Source organism: Sceloporus occidentalis, unplaced genomic scaffold (assembly GCF_023333645.1).
Source record: "Sceloporus occidentalis isolate IW3139 unplaced genomic scaffold, rSceOcc1.0.p SCAF_5, whole genome shotgun sequence".
NCBI lineage: Eukaryota > Metazoa > Chordata > Lepidosauria > Squamata > Phrynosomatidae > Sceloporus > Sceloporus occidentalis.
Window position 1 is genome coordinate 23,187,942 of NW_028316985.1, and position 14,739 is coordinate 23,202,680.

Sequence of the window (14,739 nt, forward strand, 5' to 3'; positions counted from 1 at the left end):
TCATCTACATATTGATGACACTGCACCTCAAAACTCTGGACAACCTCTCCCAGCAGTTTCGTGTATATGTTAAGCAGCATAGGGGACAACACAGAACCCTGAGGGATCCCACAGGTCAATGGCCAGGCGGTCGAAGTGGAGTCCTCCAGTGTCACCTTCTGGGTTCGCCTCTCCAGGAAGGAACAGAACCACTGTAGAACAGTACCTCCAAGCCCCATCCTAGAGAGGCGGTCCAGAAGGATACCATGAATGATGATATCGAAAGCCACTGAGCGGTCCAGGAGAACCACCAACAGGGACACACTCCTCCTGTCTAGTTCCCTGTGTAGGTCATCCACCAAGGCGATCAAGGCTGTCTCTGTTCCATAGCCAGGCATGAAACCAGATTGAAATGGATCTAGATAATCTGTTTCATCCAAAAACCCCTGGAATTGGGAAGCCACCACACGTTCCAAAATCTTTCCCAGAAATGGTAGGTTAGATACTGGCAGATAGTTATTCATTATTGTGGGGTCTAAGGATGACATTTTAAACAGAGGCCTCACAACAGCCTTGTTGTAGGGAAGCACTGATTACCTCCTTTACCCACTCAGCCAGTCCCCCTCTGGCCTGTTTAATAAGCCAAGAAGGACAAGGGTCCAAGATACATATGGTGGCTTTTATCTCTCCAAGAATCCTGTCCACATCATCAGGCTACACAAGTTAAAAAATATCCATTAACAGGAGCCAAGGTTACACTGTATCAACTGTAGCATCCAAGTTGGAGTGTATTTGAGTGACTTTATCTGCAAAATGCTGTGCAAATTCTTCACAGCGAGCCTCCGAGTGGTCTGCATCCTCTACTTGAGGGTGAGTATGTAAAAGACCCCTGGCTACTCGAAACAGCTCTGCAGGCCGGCTCTTTGTAGATGCAATGCTGGTAGCAAAAAATGATTTCTTTGCTCCTCGCATTGCCAGAGTAGGCTTTCAAATAGGCTCTAGCTCATGTTCGATGAGATTCACTCCAAGTCTTCTGCCAATGTCACTCTAGTCTCTGTCTCATTCGCTTCATCACTATCAACTCTCTGGAGAACCAGGGGGCTGGTTGGGCTCCACTTTATGAGAGGGGATGCTCAGGAGCGATTGCTTCCACCGTTCCAAAGGTTAGCCAGGGCTTCAGCAGAATCACCTGCCGAGGTGACAGGAAACTCCCCAAGAGCCCTCAGGAATCCTTCCGGACCCATCAGTCTCCTGGGGCAGACCATCCTAATCGGTTCCCCACCCCTGCAGAGGTTCTGAGTCCCAGTAAGTCTAAACCTGACCAGATAATGATCTGCCGATGACAGTGGAACTGTGGAGAGTTCCACCACACCAAGATCAGCATCACCCCACCCAGCACAGAAAACAAGGTCCAGAGTGTGCCCAGCAGCATGAGGAGGGCCAGATACTACTTGGGACAGGCCCATGGTTGTCATGGAGGCCATGAAGTCTTGATCCAGTCCTGAAAGGGCAGTTCCAGCATGGATGTTGAAGTCCCCCAGCACTAATAGACGTGGAGATTCCAACACCAACTCTGAGACCACCCTGGCTAGCTCAGGAAAGGAGACTGTTGTGCAGCGGGCTGGGTGGTACACCAACAGAATCCCTATTCTGTCCCAGCTACCCACCTTTAAATAAACACACTCATAACCTGCAGGTTGTGTGAGGGGGCATCTGGTCAGGGGGATGTAATCATGATAGACCATTGCAACTCCAGCTCCCTGCCCCCCAGGTCTCACCTGCTGCTGTACAGAAAAACCTGGTGGGCAAAGCTGAGAGAGATTAACTCCTCCAGCCTCATCCAACCAGGTCTCTGTTACACATGCCAGGTCAGCTTGTTCTTCCCAGGATCGGGTCCTGAATGGCAGCTGTTTTACCATTCACGGACCTGGCATTCAGCAGCAGTAGCTTCAACCCAGGGGGACTGTCACCAAGGCTATCCATACTATTTGGACTGGAAGACAGCTTGGGGACCACAAGCACCCTCTTGAGCTCCCCTCTACCTTGGTGTTTTAATTGTCTCCTCCCTCCATATCTCCCTCTGCCTTAAATGATTCCAATGGCTGCTCCCTGACCCTGTATATCCCCTCCCTCAGGAAAATACATCCTTCCTATTAAATTGACAGGAACAGGAAAAGAAAAAACAAAAAGGACAGCTAGCTAATAAATCTGAATGTTGTCTGGTGAGTCTCCTGCAGAAGTCCCAGTCTTATACTGTACCTCAGGCAGGCAAGGCAGCTGTGCTGGATGAAACAGTGACTGCTGAGTCAAGGCTTCAGTCTTGCAAGAGAAATGTATTAGAAATAGAAAGATAATAGAAAGATTATCAAGTGTTGCTGAGTAGGGAGGCAAGCTGAGAGCCTGTCTTCCACTGGTTACTGAACCTTACCAGGTCTTCTCTGATTTTTCTGTGTTGAGGCAGTACTGGGTCCTGGGAAGCCCTAGTTAGAAATATCCAGGTTGGACAAGCTACCAATAGGCATCATCTATCTGAATGCAAATAGGTCCTCAATAAAAACAACATACTCAGCAGGAGGCAGTCATTGTGGCCTTCCAGATGTTATTGGACTGCAGCACAGCATCTCTTACTGATGTTGATGCAGGCTTGATTGTTGGAAACTGCAGTCTAACAACATCTGCAAGGCCACAGTTTCTCACTCTTTACATCTACCTGTGCAGCTCACAAAAGCTACAGACCATGATTTTTTAAAAAAAAAAAAAAAAAAGGAAAAGGAAAAGGAAAAGGAAAAACTTGAGTCCCAGTCCAGGAAAATGGGACATGCTGTGAATTCCTTAAAAACAAACAAACAAACAAGAACACAAACAAACAAAAAAACGTGTGGCTGCTAACTACTGAAGGCTGTTAATGGGAAATATACAGATAGGTAGGCTGGAGCAGTGATTTTATGAGCCTCAGACTGCATCAGGGAAATCAGTTGTTGTTGGTTCTGATTATTTTACAGGAGGATAACTCAGTTTACATTCCTTGTCAGTCTGAGAAAATGGAGGTGAACTTTCCATCTGTACAAATAATATAAGGAACATCAAGACTCACTTTAATTGCCATGCCTTCACCCTATGGAATCTTAGGATGTGAAGATTCATGAGGCACTTAGAATTCTTTGCTATAGAGCTCTAGTGCTATTGTTCAGGAGAGTAGACTAAAGACATCTAGGTACTCATGAAACTATAAATTCCATGATCCTATAGAGTGGAGCTCTACTGTGGCATCAAACTACTATGACAGTACAGTGTGGGTACACCTTTAGAGTTGGGGCAGGGTTCTAAATAGAATATTGGTTGGAGCTAGCAATTCCACTCACACCAGATACATTTCTAAAACTGACCCAAGAGGCTACTGAGCCATTCTGGAGATTGCTTAGGAATAGGGTGCCCTTGGCTGCCTTGACAGTGGCATTTGTTTAGCATGCCAGAAAGCATAAAACATGTGAAGCAGGTAGTTCCTTAAGTTGCTAAAATATCCAGAGTATACAGACCCAGATCACAGCAATCATCCCATTTGGATTCTGCTCAAAATGCGACAGTCAGTTCCAGAGTTTAATAGAGCAGAGCACATTGGTTTCATTATCTGCCAGTACTTTTGAGGATGGAACATTGACATTGAACTCAACCCTGCCTCTCAAATTATAATATAATCTGATAACAAATTCCCATTCTCCCTTGTCCCTCTTTATATGGTTGCACTTCTCTCTGAGTATGTCTTTTCCTCTCTGTCTCTTTCTACTTCCTTGGAGCAATCCTTATATTTTCGGCAAGGCTAGAGGTGATCTTTGTTCTCTTGTTTGCTACCACTGACTAATTCTTACCATGTGGACTGTTCCCTTCTCTCCCTTCTTCCATATGCTGGAAGCATTGCCTTTTCTTATTTGAATTTTTCCCCCTGTTTCTGCACTCCATTTGGGGTGATACCCTTTGAGCTTTTGCTAACATGATAAGCAGGGACAAGTTGACACTGATCATTGTTGTTGCTCCTGTTTTTAAAAGCAAGCAGAGTGAAGAAGAAATGGTTTGAATTCATTAATATTAAAGACCATTATTTTGGAAAAAAGACTTATTACAATTGCATCTTCCTTCCGATTTAAGACATGCATTATGGGACCCAACCCATATTTCTTTTTGTCTGTTCAAATTACCAGAGGTCTGAATACCAAGAGCCTAAGGTGAACCTTAGGCAAACTCTGTCAATGTTTATTTAGTTTCTTTCTCAGTTATGGATTTGCATGTTCCTATACTTTGGAAAATATTTAATTTCATTTGCATTCTTTGGCAAGTGTTCATTCCACCTTGTCCACTTCTCTGAGGCTTAGTCTTGCCTCTTATGCAGAGAGAAATGGAGAAATTTGAGTTGTTGACTGAAAAGCTTAATTAATAGTCATTCCCCTGGATTTCTTATGCACCAAAAATTTACAACTCCCATCTAATCCAAGAGCTGTCAATAGTACAGCTGATACCTGGTAAGTATTAATCTCCAGACTGTGAGCCTGCAGCCAAAGCTTTATTTGTTAATTCTAATCAATATATGAACTTCAACTTTCCTTTCCATTGCAGCTCCTGGAATGTTCATCACTTTCTCGTCTGCTCATTCTTTTTAAGAGTTTTATTTCCATTGCTTTCATAAACATTTTCCCTGACCTTCACTTTCCTTAATTCTGGGCAAGCTAGGAGCCCTCTGTGTCCTTTTGTCACTTTTTGATCTGAAACAGCTGTACTAGCCTTTGCGGTACCACCATACAATTGCCTTTACATTTAGATGGTAGGAACATAGCAAAGTGCCTTGTGCCGTGTTCGATCTAGCTCATCTAGTTCAGTATTGTCAATGTTAATTGGCAGGAGCTTTTCAGAGTTTTAGGAATTATCTAGGGCACCCATATCTCAAGACCTGGATCTGAGGTTCAGGGCCTCGATCACTGTTTCCCAAACTTTGGTTCTCTGGATATTTTGGACTTCAACTCCCAGAACTCTTGACTGTTGGCTAAGCTGATGAGGCTTCTGGGAATTGAAGTCCAAAACATCTGGAGGCCTAGAGCCTCTTCTCCAGTCCTCAAGGGGAGGGAGAGGAATCTCTGGATGAGAGCAATGTCTTGAAATGTCTCTCTGTGTGTGTTTTTCTAAATTGTTAGACTTGATGGTTTTCTGTCTGAATGGCTAAGTTCATGCAACTGTAGTTGAAGCTGAATGAAGCTGACCATCACTTAGAACATCAGCCTTGTAACATCACAACAGTCTGCTCTTGTGGCATCATAAGTGGGAAAGAGTCATCTCTAGATTTCAGGTTTTCAACTTCAAGTCTCAATTGTTTACCCATCCCTTCTGGAGATGACAGGGATTGAGTGTGGAACCTTCTGCAGGCAAAGTTTGCAGCTTACTCCTAGCCGACAGCCAGAACATAGAAAATTTACTGTTTTGGATAGCAGCTTCCAGAATATTCTAACCAGCACAACCATTGCTGGATGTTCTATACATGTATCAGAGTTTCTCAAAGCTGTGATATATGTGCAGAACATTCATAAGGCATAACCACTTTCGAATGAAAGTGTTTGATCTCAGAAAGAGGAGAACTGAAAGCTGGGAAATTGGATTCTTGCAAAGTTCTGTTCTTTCATATAAAGACATATTGCTTTTGGTAATTTTTTTCCTCATCCCCATCTATAAAATGGGACTATTCGTTCATGTCCTGTCCATTGAGAGAGAGAGAGAGAGAGAGAGAGAATTTGTAAACTATTTTACACACTAATCTACAATTGAAATTGATTTGAGTTGCTGATGGTGGATGATGGCAGCAATAAATTACAGGGGAGTTTTTGCCAGTCAGTCCTGATGCCATCAGCTGTGCGTGGGCAAGAAAAGCATCTCTATATTAGCAGTAGTAAGAGCTGCTCTTCTACATTCTCAATCTGTATTTTTTTTTCTTTTCTTTTAAGAGAATGCGGTTGTGGAGGGGAGAAAGCAGAACCCTGCTTAAAAATGTATATTTTTGTTTGATGAATTATTGTGATCCTCACCTATGGAAACCTTTTTCTCCCTTTTATATTAAAAGAACTATCAAACCTTTCTGTATATATCATTTTTTCTACTTCTGTTTCCTGTTTATTCAAGTTTTCCTGGTGTCTTATTGAAATAGCTGGCAGAATTAGAACAAAACCCCATTGAAAATGGGTTGTGAAAATGTGTTAATGCTCTTTTGAAAGCATTATCATTGTCTACTACTACCATTTGTAATGTTTGTCCAGTAACTCTCACTTTGCAAGACTATGCACATTTACATTTAGAATAGGACACATTGAATTCAGTGGGATTTGTTTTTAAGGTAAACATGGAGTTGTTCTTCAAGTTAGTAGCATATCTGCTTTGACTTTTACATATGGAGATAGCGATACCAGTTGACAACAAATGTGTGCAAATGGGGCTGCTCCAAGATATGTGTCAGAATCACAGCTCTTGCCATGATTGCTAGCTTACATTTTGTATGTGCTTTGCAATACTGAATGATTGGATGTGCTACAGAATTCGTGATTCTGAGTGGAAGGATTGCTTATAATTCATGGTGTTGGATAATGAGCAGATGTGTGGGTTTGTTGTGAGCTATCAAGGTCAGTTGCATGAGAACATCTGACATGAGGGGAACAAGGAAAGGATAGTCCTAGGAAATTGAATGTTTTGGATTGTGGACTAATAGGATATTTGTTGCTGTAGTTGTTCTGTACCTCCAAGTCATTTTTGACTTATGGCAATCCTAAGGCAAATCTGTTTTAGGGTTTTCTTGGCAAGTTTCTTCAGAGAGGGGTTGCCATTGCCATCCTCTGTGACTGAAAGAGTGTGACTTGTCCAAGGTCACCCAGTGGGTTTCCATGGCTGAGTGAGGAATTCAACCCTGATCTCAAGAGTCATAGTCCAACACTGCCTTTAGTGAAGCTCTTCAGCTGTATCATAGAATCATAAAGGGTCATCCAGTCCAACCACTGCCATGCAGGATTACACAATCAAAGCACCCTCGACAGATGACCATCCAGCCTCTGTCTACACACTTCCAAAGAAGGAGACTCCAACATTCTCCAAGGAGTGTGTTCTACTGTTGAACCCCTCTTACTGTCAGGATCCTAATGTTTAGTTTAGGTATTCTCTCAGTGCTCTTGGACGGACCCCTGGACTAGCACAATATAAAGCAGCATGAGTGACCAATACTAAACAGTCAACAAGCATTTATTTATTTATTTATTTATTTATTTATTTATTTATTGGAAGAGTACATTTTACCAGTGCATAACAGAAAGCTCTTGGAGCTAACGGTTTGAAATGTGGCTGTGTTAAACAAACTGGATATCTGAAACTGAGTCCTTCTTTAGCGTCTACCATATCTCCAAAATGTATGCATATGTGTGTGTGGGGGGGGGGGGGAATCAAAAATTAAAAAGACAACAAAATTTAATCCCCATCCCACCTCAGTTGTCCCTAGTTTCTGATAGGTGTCTTGCTTTCTCAGTATAATTCAAGCTAGAGTTCTGAATCTTGATTCAGATCAGACTACATTAGGTATCAGCCAAATAAATCTGGACTGAATTGGTCCATATTTACATCTGGTTCTGAAATTAATCAGGGGCCTGATGTACAGTCCTTTTAAATATTACTTATAAATGCATTTTCATTTCAAGCTAAACATTTCTAAATACAGTATATTTCCATTTGAAATATCTGTTTCTAAACCTATCTTGATACCTTTAAGGTTACAATAACTGCAGTGAATAGCTAAACTCTAATTCATGTATTGTTCCAATATGTGTGGATCAGGTCAGTTCATATCACAGTTCACACACATATTGCATTCCCAGTTCCCCAGTTTCAGAACATCAACCTGAAGTAAATAATAAAGTCATAGTATGAAGAGAATACAATATGAGATCTCATGCATAACAATTCACTAACAATTTGTTTCAAAACAAGGCAGCAAAATGTTAGTAAGTCAATGGTCAACACATCAGAAGACTAATCAAAAACAGCTCACATCAATACATTTAAAATTTGACTAACAAAATAAAGGAAGATGCAGCCTCCTAGGATGCATAATTAAAATGTGTATTTCATTTTTCATTGGATCTAGTAATTTGCAAAGTTAAATTTGATAAAAGTAAACAATGCATATACATTGTGGAAACACCAAAGCTTGATTTGGGTATTCTAGTTTGGTGAAGATGAGAGGAGAGTTACATGCCACCTACTGGCCACATTTCTTTCAGGTTTTATGGGACCCAGTGTGCCAAGTCACTATTTCCATCAACAAATTATACAGCTGACCAAAACAAAACAAAACATCCTTTCCCTCTGAGAAATTTCTAATTAATTCCCCCTTTTCCAGTAACAGAACTATAACTAGGATCATCTTGAGAACCCCCTCCCCAAAAGAATGGAATTTCAATAAAATAAGTATTAATGTGTCCCAACTTGGAGATTTTGCCATCTTGCTGCTGCCTGGATTATTTACACACTCAGTGCTCAGTTCTGAACTGAAACAGAGATGTCTGGGGAGGAGTACAGAGAAAGACTCTGAACCCATCTGTTACGTTTTAAGGAAAGCTGACATACCATGAGTTCCACTGCAAGGAATGGGGATTACTTTCAAGTCAGTTCTCATCCGTAAGCAGGCAGATAAATACTCATCTTAATAATGAATGCTGCTGTTTGATACTGCTTTATATCACGTCAAGCTATTTCTCTATCAAGAGAAGGGATGGACAAGTTGTAGTCCTCCCACATGCTGGTCATACTAGCTAGGGCTGGTGGTGCAGTGGTTAAATGCCTGTACTGCAGCCATTCACTCAAGACCACAAGGTTGCGAGTTCAAGACCAGCAAAAGGGCCCAAGCTCGACTCAGGCTTGCATCCTTCAGAGGTCGCTAAAATGAGTACCCAGACTGTTGGGGGCAAATTAGCTTACTTGCTAATTAGCTTACTTGCTGTTCACCGCTATGATCTTTGGAATAGCGGTATATAAATAAAACATATTATTATTATTATTATTATTATTATTATTAATAGGATTTGCAGTCCAACAACTTCTGGAAGGCCACACAGTCCCCACCCTTGACATCGTGTTGACCAGAGCCAGGAAAACTGGATCCCTTCCATAAGCTTTGACCATTTGGTCATGCTAGCTAGCGTTTATAGGACTAGTTCTTCAAAATACATGGAGGAAAACAAGGTGTCTTTTCTAGGTCTTTCCAAACTGGCAGACGTGCTCTGGTGTTTCAGAAAGGAATTTTTCCCCCCAGTCTTACCTACAGATGCCAAGAGTCAAACTTTGGTCTTTTAACATGCAAAGTATAACCTTTGCTCCGGAGCTACAGACCCTCCTCTCTTTGATGCCTTTGCAGAGTGTCTTGTTGGTGGCTACTACAATACATGGGAACAGTGAACACATCAGTCAGCAAATATGCAAAATCTGGGGAGCATGGTTTATACAATATCTTTGATCAATGACTGCTTACTTCTTCCTCATATCAAGGCTACTGCAAAGCTTCTCATTGCACCATTGAAATCTCTGCAATGCAGTACTCCAACAGAACAACAGTATTAGAACAGTAGCGGAGTGTGACTTGCTTCTTGGGAATTATGCATCTATGCAGACAGCCAGGTTATCATTTGTCAGTCACTTTAATAACTGGCTCTACCACCTACACCAGCCTTCTATAACTTGATGTCCTGATGTGTTGGATCACAACCTCCATTGCATAATCATAGAATTGTATACAAGAAGCCTCTGCTTATCTGATGGGTTGAGGACTGGAGGAATGTCAGAAAGTGGAAATGGTTTAAAAGTGGAATCCAGGTTTTTTTTAGCTTGCAAATGTATTTTGGCCATTGAAAATGTAAATAAGATACTATGTATCACTTTTGAATGCATGAAAAAGCTAAATTAGCACACTGTACACACACAAACAAAAGTGTGTGAGAGTGGTACCAAATGGGATCCATAGACAAGAAGAACTGACAAAAGAGAGGAACCCCATGTTGGATTAATGGAATTTGTCTGTTGTTTGCAAACATTGAAAGAGTGAGTCTTTGGAAAGCAAAATGTCAAAAGGGAAGGAGAAGCTTGTAATCTGAAGGTGACCCACAGGCTATCAGGTCCCATCCCCACTCAATTCAGGAAATCCATCTACAGCATCTCCAGCAAGTAGCTGTTTAGCCCCATCACCCCCCCCCCCTCAGCATGGACAAGAGAGCAATGGGAGTTACATTATGCTTCAATGGCCATGCTGGATGTAGTTCACTACATCTGGAGAGCAGTAGCTTTGGTAAAGCTGGCTCACTAGTCCTAAGTGACCATCTTTTTGACCAAATTAGATTACAGCCATGCATAAAAAATATTTACCTTAATACAGGAGCAGGGGATCCTTCATCAGATATAATCTAGGGAGTGGCTGGATGGCCATCTGTCGGGGATGCTTTGATTTAGATTTACTGCGTGGCAGGGGGTTGGACTGGATGGCCCTTACGGTCTCTTTCAACTCTACAATTCTATGATTCTAATAACTGAACTGTGATGGTAAGCTGTTTCTGTGGGGTTGTAGAAATATTATTAACAATACATGCATTCCAATCCTAACCACATTTATATCGAAGTAGGTCCCTTCTGATTTCATTTCCATTTACCTTCTCAAAACTGTGCTTAAGACGGCAGTCTCATTAGGTTGCCAAGATTTTTAATATAGTTTGGGAAAGATAATTATATGGCAAAGATAAAAATATGAGAGACTTCTTCCTAACAATTTCAACAGTGGCTGCATTTTCAATTATGTATATTCCAGTGAATCTTTGAAACTTGTTGGATGTTAATTTTCTCATATGAAATAGACATCCTGAATGGAGTTTGTTTGTACTTGCACACACACACATTCATTCCCCTCAGTTTTGGGATATACATATTGTGAATGCTGACAATTGTGTGTCTGCCTACATTGAATTTTAAATTAGGATATTTCAATTTGTGCTGGGTAATTTTATTGTGTCCTGTGCTAATGTGTTTTAACTTAATATGTTTAAATGGTTTTTATGTATTTTAACAGTGTTTTACAATATTTAAATGATTTTATGTATTTTAACCCCACCTAAAGCCTTGGAGAGTGGCATATAAGAAAGAAAATGTGTTATTATTGTAGTATTAGTATCTGCTAGTTGAGAAAATTTTCTCATGCTGCTTATTGAAGAGTTGGGCAAGCTCAATGAGGATGAATTGTCACACTAGCACTAAACCACACCACCGGATTTGGGGTTAGAAAATCAGCTGAAAATTGGACCCAGAAATGAATCCCAAGGTTGATCCCTGAAACATATCTGGAAAAAAATATTTGAAAATATTTTAGAAATGGTCAAAAATGGGTTTCTCAAGTGTCAGGAGACCCTGATGAAGAGAATCCTAGACAGATAAGAATCTTTACAGTTGAGTACTCATTCTGCATGAGAAATGCATTTTTGTTTAATCAGAAAATAAAATTTCTGCAAAGAAAACATTTGCAGTTCTGTGCAAGGAAAACATGGAAGTAGTATGTTTTGGTGATTGGGGGAATGGGAGTCAGAAGGTTGGGAGAATGTTTAAAATGAAACCAGTGCTTTCAGCAGCATTTGGAGGTGACAATTTGACCTCAAAAAGTTTAAACTAAGGGAGTTTGGGCTCAGGGAGATTGAGGGACTACTAAAACATTGGTAGAGGTCACAGTTTCCCCACCCCTGGCCTAATGTTAGGCTTGAATCTGTATGAAGCTGGTTAAGACGAGTTGTGTTCCTGTGTGCTCAATCTGCACTATGTTCATAAAAGAATTACAGAACATGGAGAAACACACAATCAAAGTACTCCCAACCAATGACCATCCAGCATCTGTTAAAAAACCTCCAAGCAACGAGACTCCAAGGCAGAACATTCCCCTGTCAAACAGTTCTTACTGTCAGGATAGTTCTTCCTAATATTGAGGTGGAATCTCTTTTCCTGTAGTTTTAATCCATTGCTCCAGGTCCTAGTCTCTGGAGCTGAAGAAAACAAACTTGCTCCATCTTCAGTATAACATTCCTTCAAATATTTAAAGAGGGTTGTCATACCAACCTTCTGTTCTCAAGGCTGAACATACCCAGCTTCCTAAACAAAGTTTCCAGATGTTTCACCATTTTCGTTGTCCTTCTCTGGGCATGATTCAGTTTGTTAACATCCTTTTTTAAATGTAGTGCCCAGAATGGGACACAGTGTCGCCATCTATCTCCTTTCTCTTTCTATTAATTTGCCCTTGGTGGAGCTGACCAGCTTTGGTCAGTGGTTAGTGCTTTTCTTCCAAAGCAGCAGAGTTTCAGAGAATAGGCTGAAGACCCTGACAAACTCTCCAAGCCTTCTCACTCTTCTTCCTGAGAAGTCTCCAATCTTCTCCAGGATCCTGCTGGCTCTTGTATCTTCACTCAAGACACCAGACAACTCAGTAGTCTTATATAAAAGATCTACTTTATTCTACTATATACAAATACTATATGCCCTACAAATCACAATCTCTGCAATCTCCAATACTCCAAACACTCCACAACTACCCACAAAATACATTGGCAAACATAGCAATTATTATAGCCATTGTTAAACACCACCCACTAGTCAGTTTCCACCCAGTGGGCGTGTACACTCATTTTGATTGGTTCTCAAAGTTCCACCCATACTTAAGAGTTTCATCATTTCACCTTGTACACTTAATGAATCTCAGGTGCTTCCAATTGTACATTCTATAATTCTGTCCTTGACTTTCAAGTCTTCTAAATTACATTAGCTTTTTCACCTGTGTGGCTTCTTAATTGCTTTTGCTTAGTCATTGTGACTTTCACATACATGTTTTATTTCTTCTACTGTATATCCCATGTTGCATTTTCCTTAACATCTTTGTGGTTATGACATCTGGTCATCCTGTATTCAAAAGGATGGCCCATGGACTGGTGTCTGTCTGCAGAAAGAAGCAGTTGTTACCAATGAATACAAACAGTGCCAGCTCTTGGCACATGGGGGAGGGAACTACTGGTATCCCACATCTGATAGCTTAAGAAAATGATTGTACTCACTGAGGCAACCACACTGAAGGGCTACACCTTCCAAATCCAGTAGGATACCAAGTTCAGAAATCCAGGTGTCAGTAGTTAAAACTCAGAAAACCTTTATTAAGAATCTATAGATCAGTGGTGCTTCTGGCCTGAGAGGGAGTGATCAGACATACCCAGCTCCACCAGGGATAGCCTGAAGGAAGAGACTCCTCCCTCCTTAACTGTCATCTTCTGGCCTGAGAAGGAGTGATCAGGCAGACCCAGCTCCACCAGGGATAGCCTGAAGGAAGAGACTTCTCCCTCCTTAACTGTCATCTTCCGGCCTGAAAGGGAGTGATCAGGCAGACCCAGCTCCACCTGGGATAGCCTGAAGGAAGATGCTCCTCCCCCCCTTAACTGTCATTTTCCAGCCTCCTATTCCCCTCCAACTATGCTCTGACTGTGTGTGGGAGAGGCTTGCGTACCCTAATGAAGTTGTGAGCTATGCTGGCGGTGGTATAATAGCCACCGGTAGGGCCTCCCATGCCAGACAAGTCACAACCGAAGGGTCTGACCAAGGGCGCCAAAGGGCAGGATGGGCTCTCTAGCCTTATGGCAACAATCCTAGGAGAAGGAAAACTCTAATCCCAAACCCAGATGGTGTTCATCTAACCCTGTAAGGTTAACTATCTAAGAGAAGGAAACTCTACTCAAACCTAAAGGAGGCGGTTGTTAGACTGCTCCTGAAAAAACCTTCCCTGGACCCCCTGGATATGAAGAACTACAGGCCTGTATCCCATCTGCCATTTTTGAGCAAGGTGATCGAGAGGGCTGTCGCCCTTCAACTCCAAGCCATCTTGGATGAAACCGATTATCTAGACCCATTTCAAACCGGCTTCAGGACAGGATATGGGGTGGAGACTACCATGGTTGCTCTGATTGACGATCTTCGTCTAGGCATTGACAGAGAAAGCATGACCCTCTTGGTGCTTCTAGACCTCTCAGTGGCCTTTGACACAATAGATCATGACATCCTCTTGGAACACCTGAGAGAGTTAGGAATCGGTGGCACTGCACTCCAGTGGTTCCGGGCCTTCCTCTCGGGTAGATTTCAGAGGGTGATGCTCGGGGAGAGTCGCTACTTAAAAATGGAGCATAAATGTGGCGTCCCTCAAGGCACCATACTGTCCCCGATGCTATTCAACATTTATATGAAGCCGCTGGGAGAAATCATTCGCAGACATGGGGCAGGGTGTTATCAGTATGCTGACGACACCCAAATATATTTCTCCATGTCCCAATCAGCAGCTATGACAACAGATGGCATTTCTCCCCTCAATCAGTGTCTTAAAGCGGTAATGGGTTGGATGAGGAAAAATCCAGACAAAACGGAGATACTTACAGTATGGGCCCCCAAACCAGGTATAGGGTTGCAACCTCCAGTCCTAGATGGGGTCACGCTCTCCACAAAGGACTGTGTTCGCAGTCTGGGGGTGCTCCTAGATCCGTCGCTTCACATGAGAAATCAGGTGAATGCGACAACCAGGAGTGCCTATTATCAGCTTCGGCTGATATGCCAGCTGCACCCTTTCCTGGAAGTAAAGGACCTAGAAACTGTTGTACATTCACTGGTAATCTCACGACTTGATTTCTGTAATGCGCTCTA

The 14,739-nt window shown here is 42.0% G+C and overlaps 1 protein-coding gene and 1 pseudogene across 4 annotated transcripts in view; one reads left to right on the forward strand and one right to left on the reverse strand.

Annotated features, from left to right (window-relative positions):
* Window positions 1-14,739, forward strand: part of LOC149311764 (muscarinic acetylcholine receptor M2) — a 228,929-nt gene that overhangs the window by 101,712 nt on the left and 112,478 nt on the right. The window lies entirely within an intron of this gene.
* On the reverse strand, window positions 1,003-1,962 carry LOC149311765 (uncharacterized; annotated as a pseudogene).